At 45.3% G+C, this 21,646-nt stretch overlaps 1 protein-coding gene across 12 annotated transcripts in view; it reads right to left on the reverse strand.

Annotated features, from left to right (window-relative positions):
• Nucleotides 1–21,033, reverse strand: part of gpr4 (G protein-coupled receptor 4) — a 33,908-nt gene extending 12,875 nt beyond the window's left edge. For 2 of the 12 annotated variants that reach the window (XM_088627392.1, XM_088627388.1), the window contains exons 1-3: nt 20,514–20,713; nt 11,365–11,490; nt 9,873–9,971 (exon numbers count right to left, since the gene is read on the reverse strand). The gene's annotated coding sequence lies outside the window, so the exon portion shown is untranslated. The other 10 variants (XM_088627386.1, XM_088627395.1, XM_088627390.1 and 7 more) reach the window with 9 other exon arrangements.
• Nucleotides 21,034–21,646: the final 613 nt, after the last annotated feature.

Raw genomic sequence — 21,646 nt, forward strand, 5'->3', positions numbered from 1 at the left:
AGACATTAAGGAGACACCTAAACACAGAACAGCAGCAGCAACAACAAGGCTAAATAACATACCACTGAAATACAAGTCAGCATAGGCAGTGTGGAAGAAAACATCACTGTGAGTCAGTGGTAGAGGTGACCCAATAACAGGATTAATTAGAACTCTTTAATTATTTTCAGCTCCAAAACATTGCAGGTTGCCTTGTAACTACTGCATTTCGTAAGCGTCTTCCAAGATCCTTTGGGAGACCAAAGATTTGTCAGCTTTTGAGCAAAAAAAAAACAAACAATTGTAAAGGTTCCAAGGATGTAGGTCAATTAAGGATTCGGTTAAATAACGGGTGGAATGAAAGCCAGCAGGTGTGGGGATCCCCAGGGCTGGTACTGGGGTTCCTGGGCCTAACCATGTGCCCTCAAATTCTGGGTGGGATTCCTCCTGTCGTCTGCAACCTGTTATGTGTTCTGCTGTAACACCTACACCACACAGCTTCCCGCGAAACACCCCCGGAGAAACGATGGAACTTTCCCAACAAACTTATTTTTAGTCACCAATAAAATGTCAAATTGCCCCATATGCAGGGATTCCACTAATTACGTTTCCCACAGAATATTGCCTGGGATCATACTTAACGGCTCCACACTGGCCTTAAAAGAGTTCTTGGTAAATAAAAAACTAAATACTTGAAACAAACCAAAAATAAAGAACATTACGGAATGATTTATGGAGGGAAAAAACGACTGGGATAAACACCATTTGGAGCAGATTACAGAGAAGTACAGAGACACTAAATTATTTAAAATCCTGAGCTGTTAAAACAAACAAATACTTGAAGATGTCTTTGTTTGTTTATGCCCGTAAATGGAGACATCTATACAGTTTACAATTTGCTTCCCCCTCTTGCATGACATGCACCCCATTACTCCTGGGGAGTCTCTCCTCTCCTTGCTGCTTCTACAGATAATTGTCCCGGAATAGAAACACAAACGACACTGTGGATTGCTACCAAGAAGCACCTAAACTAAACTAAAAGCTGTTTTGGTCTGATGCTGCCGGGAGACCCGTTGCCCAGGAAACCACAGAGGAGGAGGAATGTGGATGAGGAGTGTGGCACCTGCTGGAGAGAGCACCCCATCCACAGCACTATATTAATGGGGTTCACTCACCGGGTAATTAGCCATTAAATGTGTGAGAGGAGAGATGGCAGCGAGAAAGATGTCAGAAGCATCTTAATTCTGCAAATGAAGACAAATCCTACGTGTGTAATTGAGACAGAGAGAAGTGAGCAAAGGCATGAAAATCTAATTTTTCATTTTATTTCCCGTTGTACAACTCTGAGACCCTGGTAGCAATAACTCATGAAAGAATATTTCCAGCAGCCGCACATTCCTGTTGCTACTGAATCAGTCACACTATCATCCTTGTGGATACCAGAGCAGCACGTGCACGAGAAGACATGTAAAGGACAAGATCAAGGTGCAGGTCTATTTTTAAAAGACGCGGAGGCTGCAAGTTCCTTTCTGAAACAATACAAGCAGGTGTTCACTGCTCCGCTCCAAAGAGCTTAATGTTACTGCAAAGCAGTGGGAGCTGGTCTTGCAGAAGTGCCACAGAAGCATTCCTTTCTCAGATCAAGTAGCTACTAACTACCAAATGAGACAGATGCAAATGAGAAAAGGTCATTTGACCTGTTCTTATACTCTTAAATTCAATACATGCAGAAGAAGGTTCACAGTGCATTTTATAGGACAGAGGCTGTGTGTACAGACCCACCAGACTGTGCAAGTACATCAGGGACGGGGAAGCCAGCACCACAGTATTATGTGTCTGGGGCCACAGTCGTGAGGAATGCTGAGGCTCCTCGAGCTCCTGAGGAATGCTGTTGCACTGCTGGGATCACACACTGAATTTGGACTCAGGACAGAAACAAAATAGATGCCCTAGGTCAGTGGTTCTCAAACTTTTTGGACCAAGTACCACCCCTGATCCAACCAAAGCATCCAAGTACCACCTACAAGTCATCATCTCATAGGAACCCCAGAAATTCTCATTGACCAACATAAGCGCACCTGCACACACACTCACACATACATATAATAAATATTATAATAATAAACTTTATTTCATATAGCGCCTTTAAAGGTGGCTTCTCAAAGTGTTTTACAGAAAAAAAAAATTAACAACAACTAATAAAAAAGCACCATTTCAGTGAGAGGGGTGAGCCTGTTTAGATGAGCAAAGCAGATGTGAATTACTTTTCGAGCCTTGATACAATTCACAACAGAGTCTAACAGATATTAAATCGTCAGGCATTTTCTTGACGGCAAAGGTCTCGCGGTGGATGTTGTAATGCGTACATTAATTTCTGGAGCAACCTCTCTAATTCGTGCAACTACACCGTTATGTCGGCTTGTCATTGCTCTAGCACCGTCTGTACAAACTCAGACGCATTTGATCCAGTCGAGGCCATTCTCTTCGATAAATTCATTCAGAAGCTGAAATATGTGCTCTCTTGTAGTTCCTGTTGGTAGCGGTTTACAGAACAGGAAGTCTTCATGGGACATACCCTCAAACTCGTATCTAACGTAAACGAGCAAATTGACCAAATCGACTACAGACTTATCTAATTGCAGTGAAAAACATCTGCTCATCTTAACGCGCTCTATCAGTGTACTTTTGATATAATCCTTCATTTCAATAATTCTATGAATGACTGTGTCTTTCAGGGGGAGGGGGGCAGCAGGTCGAGCTGTTTAGCAGCTTTTTCTCTACACATAATACGTGTCAGCTCTTTTGCCAACGGTAAATAAGGTTCTTCAAAAATAGTGTAGCTTACCTGCTTTAGCAATACGCAAGCTTACATTTTTCTGCGTTTCCGTTTTTATTTCCGTATTTATTTAAAGTTTTTATTTAATGCGCATGGGAGCGAAACACAGAGACGCTCGGTGTATTTTTCTCAAATTAGAACAGTTCTTAAAGAGTTTTCTGTTATCACGCTTTCGTGTGCTCACAAGATTACCTGCGTTCGTAGCACGTATTTCTATGCATTCCTGTGTTTACAACGTTGGCATTGTTCCAAAATCACGCACATTCTCCTTTCTCCCTATTTGCTGGAGATACAGTAGCTTTTTTTAAATACAATTGGTCATTTGCATCCATAGCACGCATTCCTATAGAGTGATATAGAATTACAGAGTATCTCTTGTGTCCACTGAAGTATTAGCGCGCACTGTATCATAGTACGTAGGCTGCGTATTCGACACGTATTAAAATACAAAATATGAAAACCCGTCCCGATTTTTCAGCGCACACGACACAGTTCTAGGGTCATTTGGCGTACCACCTGGCGGCACTCCACGTACCACTGCCGGTACGCGTACCACAGTTTGAGAACCACTGCGGCATAGGTCATAGGTCACAGCCAGTCAATATCACTGGGTTTTGTGTAACACACGAGTTCCACAAGAGTTTCAAAGCAGTTCCACAGCTGCAGAAACAAAAGAGTCGAGTCTCTGAGAGCATAAAGAACAACATTAGAGTTATGGCATTTTCCCTCACTTTGCGGAAAAGCGGCTGAATCCAGATACCCGAAGGAGAAATCCTGTCTAGGGGATGGATTCAAGTGCGACTTGAGCCTGTTAATCTTCTTGGAAAACAGACTCACAAACATCTCATTTCCAGTTCCACATCACTGAAAGGCCACACGAACTCCAATACAATTTTAAGTCCTGTTCTAGTTCGGTTTTCCTCTGGGATCCTTTTTGTGGGTCCCCCTGTTGTGCCGTGCCTCAGAGTGTTCCAAAGTTGGGGATACATGCTAGCCCTGGGGAAATGTTCTCGATAACGAAAGCTGTTGAACTCCCTTTGAGGAGCTTTCTGAAGCGCTGCCAAGCCCCGACAGGCCTCTGCAGCAGCTGGGAGCCCTGCATAGGATGCGATAAAGCTCCCATTATCTCCTTCCTATTAGCAGCACACAGCTATAAACAACAGATTCCTGACACTGTGGGTTCAAGTCGGAGAGTGTAAAATAGACAGTGGGACTCGAGAGATCTGCCTCAAGACTGTGCCTAGGCTGCCCGAATTCGGTACCGATGTACCTTGAACTCTTAACAAGGGTGATTATGAAGGAAGCCGTGCTGAGCTTTAGATTGATCACAACCCCATGTTAAACCCAGCCCCGTAGCTCATTCAGTCACCCAGCGTGGGGAGGGAGCACATGGAACACATTTCAATCCATTATTCAATGTCATTCTTTTTGCCAAGTGCAGTTTTAAAGCCTAGAACAGGCCTGCTGAGTGGCACCCGGAGAGCAGGCTGAGCTCTTTGATCCAGGTGCTGCAGGTTCAAGCCTGGGTCATGTCTCAGACCAGGATTCTCCCCGCTGATGCGCATAACTTACTGAACACCGCCCAGGTTCTCTCAGCCCTCTACCTTATAGTACTACAGTGCACTTTGTAGGAAAACGGATGTTCAAACACGCAGGTTCGTTATTACTCAGAAACATTAGAAACATTCCTGTAGAAACGTCCTAGATCTGGCTTGTGATCAGCCTACCACAGGCAGGTTAAATATATATGCGCAATACAGAGATTTCATGCCAATAGACACTGAAAACAGTCACTGTCCAAATATAGATCCCTGTGATACTGAACTAATGACATCACCCGAACCTGATTATCTATCCCTTATCTGTAGTCCATTGTTTTTACTTAACCGATCTGCAAATCAAAGACACATTTCCTGAAATGCCTACTGCCAGTAATTTGAAAAGCCATCTGAAATCTAAATACATTATATTGTTTGGTTTTGATAATTGTTTCCAAAGCCTTACATGCAATAGAAGTCAGTCTCATAGTTCTGTTTATTTGGTTTAGTTTTGTCGCCCTTCTTATGGATGGGCATCACACTGGAAATCCTCTAATCCCTGGAGAACGAACTGCCCTGTCAAGAACAGCTGTTGGAAGAGCTGCGTCAATGTCTTACACATAAAATCATTTCCCTAAGACGAACTGATAGGAAACTTTCAAGTCATGGAGATGTATTCATCTTACATGCTTCAGGTACACAAAACACTCCTGTCTCTTCTATGTTACTACTCTTAAAAAAAACTTTGTCCTTCCACTGACTGAGGCAGGTTATTGAACTTAATGAACACGTGATTAGACAAGAAACTGTATTTTGGATATCACTGTTGTTCTTTTCAATAAGATGACTTTTAGTCTTCAACACGAGGACTTCTACATCTTGGCCTCAATAAGCTGCCTTGCTCCAGCGTTTCCAGAAAAGATCAAATGACTACCCCAGCTAGCACAGAACATCTGGATAACCTCTCATCCGGTTTGCGATCCCAATGATACAGAATTCTGACCCCTTCCTTCAAGATATCGGATGTGCTGGGGTTATACAAAGGCACGCTGCCTGTAGAAAGTCTTGCTTGTTAACACCCAGTTGCCACTCCAAGTGGTATAAGCTGTTTTCTTTTTCTGCTTCAGCTGGCACAGTGCTGGGAGAGAGGCTCAGGGATTTGCCTAATCGAATTTTTTTTGCCATCATGTCTTCCCGCACTTGCAGGTGCAGGACTGTCGGCCCGAGCTTACAGGGCAGTCTCAGAGCATGGTACTGTTCTTTGTTTTGCAAAATTGTGGTTTACACCTCTTACCAGATCCTTCCTGTGAAAAACATGGCACTTACTGAGGTTTTTTCACATTAACATACGATGAGCATAAAGCACGTGTTTGCAATATATTTAAGAGCCACATCCGCTGTATATAAGCTGTGTATTTAAACAGCTTTTAGTTCCACTACAATAACTGCACCTTGTTCATAGGTGCTTTTAACTGGCGGGCTTCTATTGATAGAACTACAAACAAGGCAATGTCAACACCTCATCGTATTTCAAAGATCACCTTCAGACCCATGCACACCTGCATTCATGCATATACAGAGCAAACCATGCGAGTGAAACACCAAGCACAAAACGGAGCACATACAGCAAGATCTAGCTTGTGCAGGGCCCGGTGCAAATGCTCATGCTTAAGGCTAATATTTATGCCATTAATACAGCAGCGCAGCACAATAAGAAGTGGACAGCTTGGCTAGGCTTGAGGTCAAGAGTTATTTTAAGGATTTGACTGGGTGCTGGTGCGACCTCTGCCAGCACTGCTTACCCCAAACCCCAATTTCACACCTGCAAGAAACAGTCCTGCACTGTGGAGAAGAGCTCAAGCCAGTTTATGTGCGAGAGGGACTTCTTCATTATTCTTCCTCATGTGAGTCACATTCTATTAACTGCTCCAAATCTCTCGGTCTCACAGCTGCTCCTGCATGTAATGTACCCAAACCACTGAATATTAACATAATAGATAATAAGGAACAAGTAAGAGGTTTATTCCATGCTGAAAAAAAGAAGAAAGAGAACACAACGTTTCGGCCGTGGAGCCTTCTTCAGGTGTTCTTCATCTTCATGTATTATAATAGATAATATATCCACTATTTGCACAATGCGCCTGGAACAGTATATGTCAAAACCCCAAAGTCTTCTCCATCCATGAGCAAGACAGTCTTTTTGTCTAATCTTTGGGATTGAGGTACAATTAAATATCAAGTTTTGGATTGCACCTTGACATTTTCTGTAACGTACACACGCACATCCTCTAAAGACTACTCAAATCATTCCTTAGTTATTAATCCTGCAATTAAATCTGAGAACAGGAGGCATTTCTTGACACAAAGTGTTGTGGGGGTATGGAACAAGCTACTCAGCCATGTGCCTTCTTTGGCAAAATGGCTGGATGAGATCCTGGGATCAATTAGCTGCTGATTACTGAACAGGCTCGATGAGCCAACAACTCCTCCTGTTTGTAACCTTTCTAGAGCTCTTCCATTATTTAGAACGGCCCGAGAACCTCTACAGTCAACAGCTATGTGACTTGGAGGTATTTTGAAAACCTGAGCTGAGCTCAGAGAGATTAAGAACAAAAGATTTCAAAAAGGTAGCTCTCCAGATTGCATAAAACACGTGAGACAATGTTCAGGTTTAAAAGTTGAGAGGCTTTGCTCCAATTATACAGTACCTGAAGAGCTTTTTAAAATTCAGCAGAGAAGGTTTTGGTTCATCTATATATACATGATGAGTCACTCAGAATGAGGTATTCAGTCGGGCACTTTATATCTAATTATGTGTAGATCACTTAAGTCTGTTCACCAACCATACATTTTCAGGCTCAGTTATTTGCATGTGTATTAGAATTAGTTATTTTTACCACCAAGTGTGTTTCACTGTACTGCAGCTCTCCCGCCTGTGCAGCTCCTCCTTTTGGACTATCTATTATATGTGCGCTACTCACAAAGCTTAACAAAAAATCCTGTCATCTCGTCCGCCACTATCAGAATAGATTTTTTTCTGCCCACTGTTAAAACTCCCTGTATTTGGTTTAAAAAATTCAAGGGACTTAAAGCAAACAAGCAGAATTTTCCAGATAAGATTTGTGGGATTACAAAGGACCTGTTTTTCAGTCAGGACAGCTAAACCTTTTTTGTGTCCTTTGTAATGGAGAAACATAGGGCTGAATACGTTACATACGCATGTCTGCACAGAGCATTTCTTACACTTACTCCTAGAAATAAGATCATGAGACATAAAAAATACCATATATACGGGACAGGGGAAGTTTTACACAATACTGCATATTGCACAATACGTAACAAGCAATCAGTGACGCTCAATCACAGCTTTCGGTGTCAGATTTGTATAAATTAGCATCATTTCTGGGGCCATTTTCTGGTCCCATGGAGGTGAAAGTGTCTTCCGTAAGCAAGCGTTTAAGAATATTATACTGTAGTTGCTAAATCACCAGCCCATAGCGAACCTCAGTCACTTTCTTGTTGAAGCTTTCATGTCAAACAAATGCAATTTTGAGAACAGTAGCAAGACTAGGAATTAAAAAATAATGCTCCGCCTTTGGAGGAAATTACAAAATTGAGGCTTTAGGGCTTACATGGCTGTGGTCTGTGTTTGTTAATCCATAATTAATACAAGAAACAACATCCCAATTCCTCCCTCTTGAAATCTGGGGTCTCTGTATATAAAACATCTTGGTGCTGAAGAATTAAACCAAAATTAGAGGAAACAACATCTCTTACCAGCTGTTGTGGATGAGCCCAGAGTTTGTGCCTTTCCTCATATTCTAGAAACACAGAAAGAAGCCTTTCCTATTCTCCATCCTAAATTTCCATTTAGTTTATATAATAGCCTCCTGTGCTGCCCAAATCTTTACTCCTCAAAAATCTCCTCTCAATCCCATTTGTTCCAGACTGAAGAGACTGAGTCCCTTGTCATATGTCTATGCCTACGACAATTCCCCCATACCAGGAATCTTTGTTGTTGAACTCTTTCGAAGGCTATTTGTGTGCTGGCCAAATCTGAATGTCATATTCTAAATGCGGTCTTACTAAGGCATTGTTAAGCTTAAGCATGACTTCCCATGAATTAGTCCATACTTTTCAATATTTACACCAGCACTCTGCTATTTTATTGGTTCCCTGCATTGTCTGGAGGAGGACATGGAAGAATCTACATAAACACCCAGATCCCTTTCATGCGACGCTTCCTGCTGCGCAGAATGAGCACGTGATCTGTACAGCGTGTTCATCATTCCTGTATGGATCACTCACCCATCACTTCTGTATTTTCTACTCCCTTTTATTTTGCACTGTCTGCAATTTCAACTTGTCTGTGGGATGTACAAGAAACTAAATGATTGATCTAGATCAAAAGATCACTTTATTAGCTCTATACAATTTCTTGCAGACCCCAGCTTGCTCTCCATGAGACACACAGACAGGGAGAGAAACTTGGGGTCAGAGCGCAGGGTCAGCCATTTATACAGTGCCCCTGGAGCAGTTGGGGTTAAGGGCCTTGCTCAGGGGCCCGACGGAGTAGGATTCCTCTGCCGGCCGCGGGATTTGAACTGGCAACCTTCCAGCCACAGGTGCAGATCCTTAGCCACAGCATGAAGAGCAATAGGCATAAGTCAGATCTCCAGTCTACATGAGCCCTCATACTGGTGCAGCTAAAGGTTATATCCCATACAATCTGATATTTCATATTCATTACAGCAGTTTCCTATCCATGTATATACATTATATACATAAGTGGATTCCTGCAGCTTTTAAGCTTTCTACAGTTTATTCACGAGGAAGCGTATGAATCTCATCCTGGAAATCTAAACACTCCGAAGCATGTGACATGAAATTAAAACGTCTTGCTTCTCCTGCTTTGAACTGCTGGCGCAAAGAAATCCAGTCAGGTAAACAAGACCATCCTTTCCTAGATCCACATGGGCCATCTCTATTCTTGTGCAAATATTCCTCTAGTTTGGCTCTAACTATTGCTTGCATGACATCAGCAGCAACAGAAATAAGAAGTAAGGCCCGTGATTAAAAATCCCTCATTTCTTAAGTATTACTGCAAGAATACCCTGGTAAAAAACGCTAGAAAGCTGACGAATGAAACAAGGCTAATAGTAGCTAATTGTTTTGAGGATCTCATCTTTCTTGAATGAAGCCAGGGAACTGACTGCTACAACATGACTGTGTATCCTGTTCCATTCTCCCACAACCCTTTGGGTAAAGAAATGCCTCTTGTTCTCAAGTTTTAAACGTTCTTACCTCTAGTTGCCACCTGTGAACTTTGTTTTCTGTTTCCCAGTTTATTAAGCAGTGGTTAAATAGCTCCTGACTGGCTGTGACAGATAAGCCACCAAATAACTTCCGTAGGCTATTTCTTCTGAAACGTTCGTTCAGAATGCCAAATTCCCCAATCATAATTTCTTCAGATTTCCCGGGAGCCTGGCCAGGCTGCCAGGTTCAGATTCAAAACCCACCCTGAAGCCGCGCCGACTCGCGCAAATCTCTATCTCGAGAAGGTCCTCCAGAGGCCGTCGGCCGAGGCCAAGGAAAGGTCGTCTGATCCGGCAGGGCTGCTGTAGCCAAGAGCGAGCAGCTCGTTAGAAAGAACAAGAGTAACGTCACTGGCAGCAACAAGGGAATGGTTAAAGAAGAGTGTCATCCAACAGGATGCAGAGCAAGCGAGAAACTGCGTAACAGGAAGAAGTGTGTTGAGACTTTAATCCCAGTTGTGCCATTTGCTGGCAAAAGAAAGGTCAGGAAGTGCAGCTGAGGGCTGCTTTAGACATCTTACAGAGTCACCGTGGGTGTGTTGGGGTCTGCTCCGTTCTGCTTGGGGTTTGTTGCATTTGCTGCTCATATAAAGAACATGCTGTTGAGCATCATGATCACAACCATGGGTTTAGGAGGTTTCTTGCCAACAATACACAAAGTAGCTGTGCCCTCCACTCCTCCCTCCAAACCCCCCACAATGGGATCAACTAGAAATATCACAGTTTCTTCACAGCTGTGTGTGTGGCCAGGAGTGATTGTGATATTTCTCAAAAGCTGCAGACTGGGGGAGTGTGTCCCGGTGAACAGGCTTCTCTGTTTCTGGCAGAGCTCGATATGTGGGACTGTGTGTGTGTCTGCATGCCACTACAGAGTCTGTTTATTTTCTAGCAGGTCTGCTGCTGCAAGCTCTTGGCCTTATATGTCAATCTTCTACAAATTTACAAAGAAGTACCAGATAACACAAATCCTCTACTGGTTTCTTCTAGCTAATGTTTGAGTTTTTGTGGCTTTAAATCTTAAAGATACGAGTTCATCAATACTCATGTTTTCACACCCAACAAAAAAAACAGGAACAAACACCATATCTCACATATAGCAAAATATTAAGTCGCAATCTCGGTTCAGGGTACAGGGTTTTGGAAATATCTTCTCATGATTAGAACTGCATTTTTCTAAATGAAGAGTCTGCTGAAAGCAAAGGCAAAAGTGTTATCTTGAATGCAGCTTTACCAACTTTATTTTTAAAATAATTTCTGTCCAGTTCATTATTACGTATCTACCTGTATCTGTCTGTGTAGTGGGTATACTGTGCCATCTCGGTTTAGTTTATATCTCCCACCTGCCCAGGGACAGCTACTACACAGCTACAGCTTGTAGCTCCAAAAAGCAGTTTTGAAAACTGTACAGTATCTGTATTAAACTTGTACTGTCATCCATATTAAGCTATCACTTTTGCCCAATTCTCCGATTTTATAAATCCTAGAAACTTTCTGCTGTATTTCCTGCACAGCACAAGCCCTCAGTTTAGTCCTCATCTGCATGTTAATCTCCTGCCTGTCAGCATGCACCACGCGGAACCTGCAAGAATCCCATCACAGTCCTGGGATCAGGAGCCCTGAGTGGTCGCTCCGTCAACAGGGTCAAAGTTTTAGGAGCACGACATCACGTTTTTAATCCAGGCCCTGGCATGCTTACCTGGAACTGTGTGTCGTTTTCAATCAAGTGTCCTCTTACATCACAAAAGCCAAAGTCATCCTCTGTCCAAGGGTCGAGAAATGAAGAAACAGGTCTCGGCTCGCGCTGTGTGACGGTTCACCCTTGCTGAAAGCAGAAGCCGAGGGTTTTTTTAAGAGTTACCTTCTCAGTGGGATGGGAAAAGTGCTCTTGTTTTCACCAGCCGGGTCTGTACCGCATGAAACAGAGAGAGGAGCCGGGCCAGGCCCACAGGCAGCAGGGAAGGGAATTCTCTTGTGGAAGAAAATGAAACAAAGAAAAGCAGCAGAAATCCGGAACCTTTTCGCATTTTCCACCTTTCCTTCCTTACGGCAGCGGGGAGTGATTAAAGTCTAGACACTGTTGGCCATGGATTGGTGCTGTCACAAATTGTTATCTGCTCACCCCTTCATCAGCGCAATTATACCTGGGAGAAAGCTGTTAGGCACGCTTCACCCTGCTATTTCAGAACGTGTGGGAACAAATTCTGCACGGCACTGCAGACAGGCAGAGGAGAAAGTGACAGGAGGGCCCAGCCACCTGCACGAGCGAGGATGTGTAGGGAAGAGGTCTTGGGCATTTCCATTCAGCACAGAGGGATCCCAGGAGATCGCACAACAGTCACCTCTATTGACAGCAGTGCTCGAGGGCTCCATGGAGTCTTTTTGTTCCAGGTGTCCAAAGACTGGACTGCAAATGGTTTACTGTGGTTTCCTTAAAACACAAAATCACAGCATTGCTGCTCCTGTAGGTGTCCAGATTACATATGCCCGAAAAGTGCCCGGTCTCCAGTAAGCCTTGGTATGCACAATAAAAAGGACACGCACAGCCAATCCAACCGCAAATAAGGGACCAGACAGTTGTTCGCAACCTTGACTCAATACTTCAGTTAGCAGCTTTGAAAAGACTGCTCAGGACTGCCTGCTAAGAAGCGAGCAGGGGAGGAAATTTAGTGTTGCATAAAAATACACGTAATATACTACCCCAAGCTAATTAAGTCTTCCCTCTCTTAATTTAGGTTGCTAGCTATTATTAGTTTAGAGTGTTTTTTTCTGCCGCAATGCTCTGACACCAACAATGCCAGCACAGTCTAAATAAATGTATCACAGTGAACACATAATATGTAAAAAAGTCTAAGCTGATGAAACGGAGCACAAAATCTACTATTTTAAAAGAACCCAACAACATGAGAAAATCAAAGTCCTTTGCTCTCAGCTCATTTCAGTTTAGATCTGAAATGTCTCATCTTAAGCAAACTGAACAAAGGAAGTAAGAGGTTTCACCTTTCAGAGGTTTAATTGTTTCACAGCAATTAAAGAGAGCCTGGGGCCCGAACCACACTGTGCCCCAGACGTTCAGATTGAGGGGCTTTGGTCTGCAGTGGCTCACTCCCGGCTCCACGGCTCGAGCAGCGCAGTCAGAGTGTTTACCACCTGCCCTCATCAACACCACTCACTCTCTGTGTACACGGCCCGCTGCGTCTCATCGCCGCTCGACGACAACCGCGACAGAGGGGAGGAAAGGGCCGATCACTGCGGCCAGGGCGGCAGGCTGTGCCCTCGCACCACAGCGGCCCCGTGAGAATCCCAGTGACCTCTCCCTGGCACGGGACAGGGGGAGAGATGCTCTTGTTTCCCCATTTCATGCTTCAGTGAAAGACAGTGGAGTGAGGAGTCAGGCATCAGGAGAAGAAAATTAATGACTTCAGTGAAACTGCAACGATTTTCACATATAAATTCCCGGCTGAGCTGTGACTCAGAAGATGAATTCATCCCTATTACTCTAGACCTCTCTACAGAATTGTGTGCGCTTTTGTTTTGCACAGTTTTTGTTTAGATAATAAATTATGAACTCACTTCCCTCTTGCTAAAGTGTTTTCAAAATTTAAGTCAAATCCCCCACTCACACAATCCCATTTTTGGAATCAAGTGAGTCCAGGGGGAATTTTCAGACTGTAGGGATTTAACAACAATACATGAGAGATTACTCTTCCTTACATCACTTCGATTAGTGACTGATTAGTGCTCTGTATCTGATAACTGTGAAGTGTCTAAAAAACATCTAATCTCTTTGAACCTTTTTATTTCATTAAATTGCACAAATTGCATAAATTGCAACATTTTACAATATTGCCATAAAGGTACCTTGACCAGTTTGGGAAGGTTTTCAATTCAAACATTAATTTCAGTCAAAACTGCTGCTACTTTTATCTGTCCATTTCTGTCTCAAAGTGTCAACAGGCTGACCTGGTCCTCTTACTTTTAAAAACACCTCGTGCAACAGATGAGATGTTTAATTACTCAATCAGCTTATTATTCAAGAGTCAACAGAGAAGCGTGTATAGAGATAACTAGAAGGAACTGCATTCCAAGAACAAAACGTGCTTTTTACACTTAAAATCTTGGGAGTGTGGAACAAGATACCCAGCCATGTGGTTCTCTCAGACACAGCTGGCCGAGGCCCTCGGATCAACAACTGCTAACTCCCAGCTGGCTGGATGGGCAAAATGGCTCGTCTTGCTTGTAATCTTTCTCATACTCCTACATTCGTCAGAGCCCCAGAACCTCTTTCACCAGCAAGCAGCTTTGACTCTTTTCAGTTGAAAAAATGAAACACCAGTTTGGAAGGCAGAGGCTGAGAGATTTCTCACGAAACTGTAGCTGCAATGTGACTAAAACAAGTGAGGCTCTTCAAAGAGGATATTTCTCAGACTCCAGATCCTGCCATTTCCACTTCCGTTATTCTTAAAACACTTTAAAAAGAAACCTTGCCCAGTACATTATTCTGCTGGGTCATTCACCTTTCATTTTGTCACTCCCTCCAAAAAAAGAAAAGGCTACAAGTTTCAGGGAGGAAATTTTGCTCTTCGGGTGTTTACAGTTAGAAGCGAACCGCTCCCAGCTGCTTTTTCCACTGGGTTAATGATGGTACAAGTCCAACCTGTTTCATTGACAGGCTGTGTCCTTCAGCTGGCCAAGTGCAGGAGGTCTGATACCCTTTCCTACTGTAGCTAGACCCTGTCCAGCAGAGACACAGCTGCCGTTTCACAGCTCTGAGAGCATCAGAAAGGTTACGAGCGAGAGGAGGCTATTCGACTCAATGACACGGCCACACGGTTTCCACTGGTGCTCTCTGGTTCTGCTGCTCTCTTCTTCCGAAGAAATCAGCACAGCTGCCTGTGTCAATGCCTCGCCATGCTAAAAAGAGGCAGATCTCCAAGCGGACAAGATAGAGACGTTAGAAAGCACCACATCACAGGGCATCTCAAAGTTTGCAAAGGAAGGGTGGGCACACCAATATAACCCACAGTGGCACGATTATTAAGGGTGGAGCGCAGAAGAGAGGATTGTGTAAGAGCAGACTCACACACAGACTTTCAAGAGCGTAAAGCTTTAAGGAGGCATCAGCTCTTAACCAGGGAAGAAGCCAACAATATGTGTCAAGTCCTGTATTCATCTAGACTTGCGTAGAAGAAGCCGGAGTGTTACGGGTGGAATACTTATGATGTTACAGTAGGAGATGAGATATTGTTTATAGGTCATTAATAAAACTCTTCCAGCAGTCCTTGAACATTGCCGATACCAACTGACTGGAATGCTATTAACAGGATGACAAAACTGAACTGAATAATTATAGACTCACTAGCCTTTAACATGTAAGGTTTTGGAAATGGTAATTAGAGTTAACTGGAAGGTCATCTTTGGAATAAAAGCTAGACCCCGCTGAAACTACATTAATGTCAGAGTTCCAGAATAAGTAACAGCTGCTATAGATACAAAGTGCAGGATATTGTGTTATATTTAGATGTTCAGTAGGCTTTTAATGAAGTTAATATTTCATGTAAAGTTCTTAATTTGCAGGTGGCAGGCATTCAAGAAAATGCTTGACTGGTGTTTGAAAACTGGTCACCTGGTCAGACAGAAAGGACAGATAAGGGGGAAGTGCTCACACAGGAGTGTTGTTATTGAGGGAGCACCGCAGAGACACCACTGCTCTTCCTCATTTCTTTCAACAATCTCCTGTTTCTTGTCTAGCTGGTAAAACTACTCATGGTTGCAGATGATAAGAAAATAATGTAGGAGCTGCTAAGCAAAATCCAAAGAATGTGGACAAAAATCAGAACTGGCAGGTGGTGATTAATGCAGACAAGCACAGAATATGGCACAGAGGGAGCAGAAGACAATTGTAAACAAGATGGGAGACACTGAGCTGGGCGCAGCTACTTCTGAAAACGACTTACAGTTTATTTTATGTTGACAATTAACAAGTTATATAAAAGGTGGGGAAGCAAAAACAAACAAGACCAAACAAAATGCTAGATCATGCATTTCAAAGGGATGTCTTGTTAAAACTGCACTAGTAAGAATTCATTTAGAATACGGTCCACAGTTTTATTTACCATGTGATAGAAATATGTCTTCTGATCTGGAACCAGGCCAGAGGAGAGCAGCCAAATATATTCCACAGCATAAAGAAATGTAGTGCACTAACAGGCCAAAGGAACGGGATCTCTTTAGTCTGTAACCAAAAATAACTGGTTTCAAATCTTTAAAGACGCTGACAAAGCCAAGGCATGAGACGACTTCGGAAACAACAGCAAAACACGAACCACAGGACACAAGTGGGGAGGTAAAACTGAGAACAGAAGGCACTACCCTACACAAAGAGTTGTGAGGGATGGGAGCAAGATACCCAGCTTGCCGAAGCCCGTAACACCCTGGCTGCTTTCAAGAAGGGGCCAGTCTTAAGTTCTCATGTTCTCTTCAAGAGCAGTGCAGCGGAGACAGAGTTGCACCCGAGAAGCAGTTCAGCGTAGTAACGTCTGCTTGTCTCGGCTGCAGGACTTCAAACCCACAGGAATGCTTTGTGAGTGCAGCGCAGCTCCTCATTTTCCAGTCTGTAACCGAGGGCACCATCTCATAAAGGAACGGTGTGTTTTGTATTTCAAGACCATGTAAACTGCCTACTAACTTGTCCTCCAAAGCAGTGCATTAGCACTTTTTATTCTATTTCATATAAAACACACTGAAAAGTCCAAAAAACACACACAAGGGTTTCTCACTTGCCAGTAAATGCTGACAAGCTGAAACTGCACACCCTTACATTTTCACTCTGGCCGAGCTCCTCAGGAGGTATTGAGCCTGGAGATCATTAGCAAAATAGGTCTCTGTAGTGATACATATGCTGATAAAATGAAGGACAATGTTTTTTCAAGTGACATGAAAAAGCCTAGGCCAGCAATTACAGTGCATTCCTGTCAGCAAGTCAACAAACTCGACAAATTACAAGCATTTTAAGTAAAGGCAAAGCTTAAAAAACATGCTTAAAAAAAAAAGAAAGGAGATCAATTTGCTATAACCTTATGATGGAAAGGACTTTTCATTTGCAATTATCAGTTCCATTGATTGGAACCAGGAGGATCCTTTCCAGCTCAGGAAATACAAGCCACACGCATGATTAACAGAATTCCACAGAGCCCGGACGTCAATCAGTCTTCACTGCAAGAATACGCGTCCCGGCCACTGGATTTAGTACTCCGGGGTAACTGAAGGATGCCTGCTGTCTTTGGCAAGACACCTCATTAACCCGGCTCCTGTATCCTGTTTGCTGGATAAAAGTGCCCATAAGCCAGCCAGACAGCCCGCTGGGACCCTGCTTCCTGAAGAGATGATGCAGATACAGCAGCAGAAACCGCCACCATGCCACTCAGCCAGGAGTGCTGTTGACTGTCAGGTGTTTCATTACATCTTCTTTCATTTTTAATTCTAAAGTCACACCGAGAGAGAGACAGAAAGACTGCTGGACAAAACAGAGAAAATAGTTCTTTGCTCCATAGGAACATAAGAAAGATTACAGAGACACGTTGGTGGCTTGTTTCATACCCCTGCACCCCTTTGGGTAAAGAAGAGTTTCCTGCTCTCACTTTCAAACACAGCCCTGTCCTTCCTGCTTCCCTGGTTCACATTCCTCTGACTGCTGATGGTAAAGAAGAAGGAATTTGAGTGTTTGAGTCACAGTCTTCTCTGTCCTGCCTGTCTCTGGCTGCGGGCGCAGGATGTTCCCTTCAGCCCTGGAGTGTATCCACCTGCTCCTCTCTCTACTGATTCCAGAGCAGCAATATATGTTTTGTAAAGTGGTGACCAAAACTGTGCACAACAGTCTACATGAGATCTACACTTGATTTAGTTTACGCAGGTTTAACAATTCGTCCTAAATTTCTGTCAGCCTTTTCCATGGCTTTTCCACATTTGTCTATGTTGATTTATTCAAAATAAGGCAGCAATTGTGAAATATCAAGCACGCAGCGTGACCCTCCATGCAAATGTCAGCAGCGCACGGCGCCTGGGAAAGCCCGGAGCGGCTGCACAGCAGAAACCGAACTGGACTTCACTCCCTACGGGTAACCCTGCTGGAAAGGCAAGGTCACCTTCCTCTGCACCTCGTCCAGCTCTCCTGCCCCTCTCTCCCAGAGCGCCTGGCCTGCCTCTCTCTCGCGCTGCCCCGCTGCTCGCTCTCCGCTCAGCGCGCCCCAGTTCTCACCTCACGGGGGCACAGCAGGACACGGCATCTCCACAAGTCACGGCTGCTCATTTCAACACGGCAGGGCTTCAGATTCGAACCTCAGGGCTGCTCCGGCACAAAGACGCTGTGCCTTGATCTACGACTGTCAATGGACTCCCGGCTCTGATATCATTTAATATCATCAAGAGTGATACCACAGCGCTGGTTTCAATGTCACAGAGCTGCTCTCGGGTCTAGCTGGGATATTTAGCTCCAATTATTCAAAGTGCGTTTCTGAGGCTTGCTCTCCGGTATGGCAGACGGATTCCGTAAGAGGAGACTCGCCAGAAGACTTGGACGCTTGACTTAGTGTCCAACCGCTGCCTGGACGGACCAGGTCTTCCCCTGTCCACGCTCGAAGGACAGGGTCCAGCCCCACACCTATTGTCCGCTAGGCCAAGACGGGCGACAGAGTTTGAGAATGAAGTATCCAGGATGCCCAGTTACCAGAAGCAAGAGGAAGTAAAAAAAGACACAGAAATAAATCGTGATGACCGCATGCCTGTCAAGAGTCGTGTGACTGTAATTAATACAACTACAAGCTATTCTCCAAGTATCCCTGTTCTTAGGACATTTTGCACCAGTAGAGAAAAAAAGGCAACATAAACAAAAAATGTATCAGGGCATCTATTTGCAGAAATTTGCTCCAAGCACAAGAACATAACCTAGACCTGACAATGGTTTCTCACACAAGGACCAGTCAGGTCAGCCTTGGTCCTGAAGGCTCCCAGTCCAGCAGTTTCACAGATGCCCTTAAATCAGCACATTAGACTGGAACAAACGTGAGTCTGATCAGCGCAGTCTTTCTACCCTTTTGTGCCAGTTACAGCCTAAATGGGCTGAGGGGCCTCAAGACATGTGAAACCTTTCCTGGTAATATATCTATGTACCTATCATAGGAAAACACATACTGCGCTGACTGATTTTTTACATAAGGGTATGAATTCTACGTCATCGACCTGACCTCCTCCCACCCACCTTCTGTTTACACAACACTGAGATTTTCTACTCAACCACATGCTATTAAAAAAGTCAAACGTTTGTCGATCAGACCGGCGTTACTGCCGTTCTGGTCAGCGGGGCTGCAGCCTGGAGCCGGGCCAGTGTGCAGTGACAGGGCCTGTCCCTGAACATCGCAGGCTCTTGCAATTACTGATGCTCATCCTGCAATGCAGGACGGTCCCATCGAGAGGGCCGAGAGCCCACGGCCAGGCCCTGCCTCTGCACCTCTCCCGCAGCTCCTTCTTCACACTCCTCCTCCCCCTCCCCCCAGCCCGGAGAGCCAGCGGACTCCAAAACTCCGCGACAGCAGGGAGACGACCGCGCTGCTTCGGAGCAGCTTTGCCGCCGAGAGCACGTCCCGTCTGCTGCACGGATGACCAGCACACACCTCTGAGGTGCACTCTCGGGACGTCCATTTTGAGGCAGGTGTGCTTTTGAACGGGGGGGAAGAAAGTCTGTGTCTTTAAGACAAAGAGAACAAGGGACGTCACGGCGCTTTATAAAAGTGCTTTACACGGAAACATTCCGGTGGAGAAACTTGCCCTGATCAATAGTGATGAGGTGAGATTCTTCGGAGGCTGCCGCTCCGTAGATCAAGCGATTTGAGATCATTTGACATGAAAGGCGCTAAATACGTGCAAAGAATTGCAAGAAGAAAAGAGCCCTTTCAGGACCAGGAGGTTCTCCTCGGGGTTTTCAGGAAACACACAAAAAAAACTTTTTGCGGACACAACACTAGTTTTCATTTACGGCTGCGCTCGTGGTCGTTTATCAGGCCTTATTAAAATGAAGGGGTCAGTAAAATGCAAATCTCAGAGAGGAGACAGAGAATCCGGCCAGCAAGAGTGTTATGGCAGTAATTTCACACGGCTCGTGCACATGTACCAGAGCGCGGGTGCGCCACGAGCCCGGCGGCTCGTGTTTGTTTTTTCAGTTGAAAGCCCATTATCTCGAGACGACCTGTCACCCCTCCCAATTAACGACATACGCCACTACCGCGCGGCATTCGCCAAATAATAGTTCTCATTACCAAAATCATTACAGTCCTGGCGTATCGCCACGACCGGCATCTCGGAGACATAGCCGGTGGGGCACAGTCTTCTGTATTTATTAATAAGCGAACACCATTCACCTGCGTTAAAGTCACTTGGCCTCTCACTAACCCCCTGGCTGTAATGAATTATTTACAGTGAATATGACAGGCAACAGGGTGAATAGAATGACTTTCAAACTTCATGTCAGACGCTGAAGGGGTTCATACAACACCGGTCAGACGCGAGTAGGGAGCGGACCGATGGAGGTCCCTCCTCCTCCTCCCTTCTCCTCGGCAGGCCAGCGAGGAAGGCTACCTCGCCAGAGGGGCAGGAGTACGTGAAACATCTGTCGCGATCACCGCGCCTCGCCATACTCCTCTTATTATTTTAAGTCTTTGGGGGGGAAGAAAAGTTGCCCCTTTCGCTTTGAATCCGCCCGGGACAACGCAGACCGGTACAAAGCTCGAACAGCTTACGGTGCTGGTACTTCAAAAACACAGGACCGCGTTAACGCGATAAACCCGCAAGACTTACAGAAGCGCCTTCGCCCGAGCAGGTCCAGCCGCCCCGACGCTGGCTGCGAGGGAAGAGGTGCTAAACTCTTCATCCGTAGCGCCCCGCCGTCGTCCCGCCTGTACTCTCCTCCCGCAGGCGTGTACAGTAATGAGCACACGGTCACGGTCACGGTCACGGACGGGACCCCGGAGCGCCAGCGCGTGTGCGCCGCGCGCCCGCCCGACACTCACCTGGGCTGGGAGCCGACACGCGCCCGCGGCCCCGTGCGCGGCGCCAGAGACGTGTGTGTGTGTGGGGGGAAAGTTCAGCTACTGGCGCTGCAGACCCCTGCGCCCCATCGTCCGCAGGGCTGTACTGTCCAGGGGCCCCCCAGCCGCTGTCGGGTGCTCTCACGCGATGCCAGATGAAGCGGGGCCGGCTCGTTGTGCGCTCTGCTTCCGCGGCTGCTCCGGAGACAGACGGGTCAGGTTGTCTTCGCTCCAAATTAAGAAGCCGGCGGCAGCGTGCACCCTCTCTCCCTCCCTTCTCCCTCCCCCTCCTCTCTCTCTCTCTCTCTCCCTCCCCTAGAAGATGGCACTTGCTCTGCTCTGTGTTGCTTCTCACTCGGACGGGTTTTTTTTTTTAACTCTTCCGCCGCCGACACGCAGCTCTAGGGCTTGTAGGGCAGACGGGTGGCCGGGACGATCCGGGTGTGTTCAAACGTGTCATTGCTGCTGGAAATAGCCAGCGAGTAAACACCGCCGCCGTCGTCATCACCCGATATCACGACAATAATAGCGATAAACACCGCGCTTATCACTGACAAGTTCATGAGTTCTGTTCTAAAACGTTCTGAAGGATTGTTTTCCCATCTCGCGATGTTCAGCAAAGAAAGTCATGGACTAGTTGCTAATTCAACAGCGCACAGTTCAGATTCGCTTCTCTGAATGATCTTCGCCTTGCAAGACCCAGCCGGGGAGCCAAGATGGTCAAATTCTGAGGCGCAAGAAGACCCATTTCGCTCAGGGACCCCTCAGTCCCGGGACACCCCATCAGCACTCACACCCGAGGCGGGGGGAATGAGAACCGATCAGTTTCACCGGCTGAAAGTTAAAACGAATTGATATAATTTTCATTTCCACTGATTTCAGGAGTTTCTGCTCCTCGTCGCC

Source organism: Lepisosteus platostomus, chromosome 4 (assembly GCF_059453375.1).
Source record: "Lepisosteus platostomus isolate fLepPlt1 chromosome 4, fLepPlt1.hap1, whole genome shotgun sequence".
Lineage (NCBI taxonomy): Eukaryota > Metazoa > Chordata > Actinopteri > Semionotiformes > Lepisosteidae > Lepisosteus > Lepisosteus platostomus.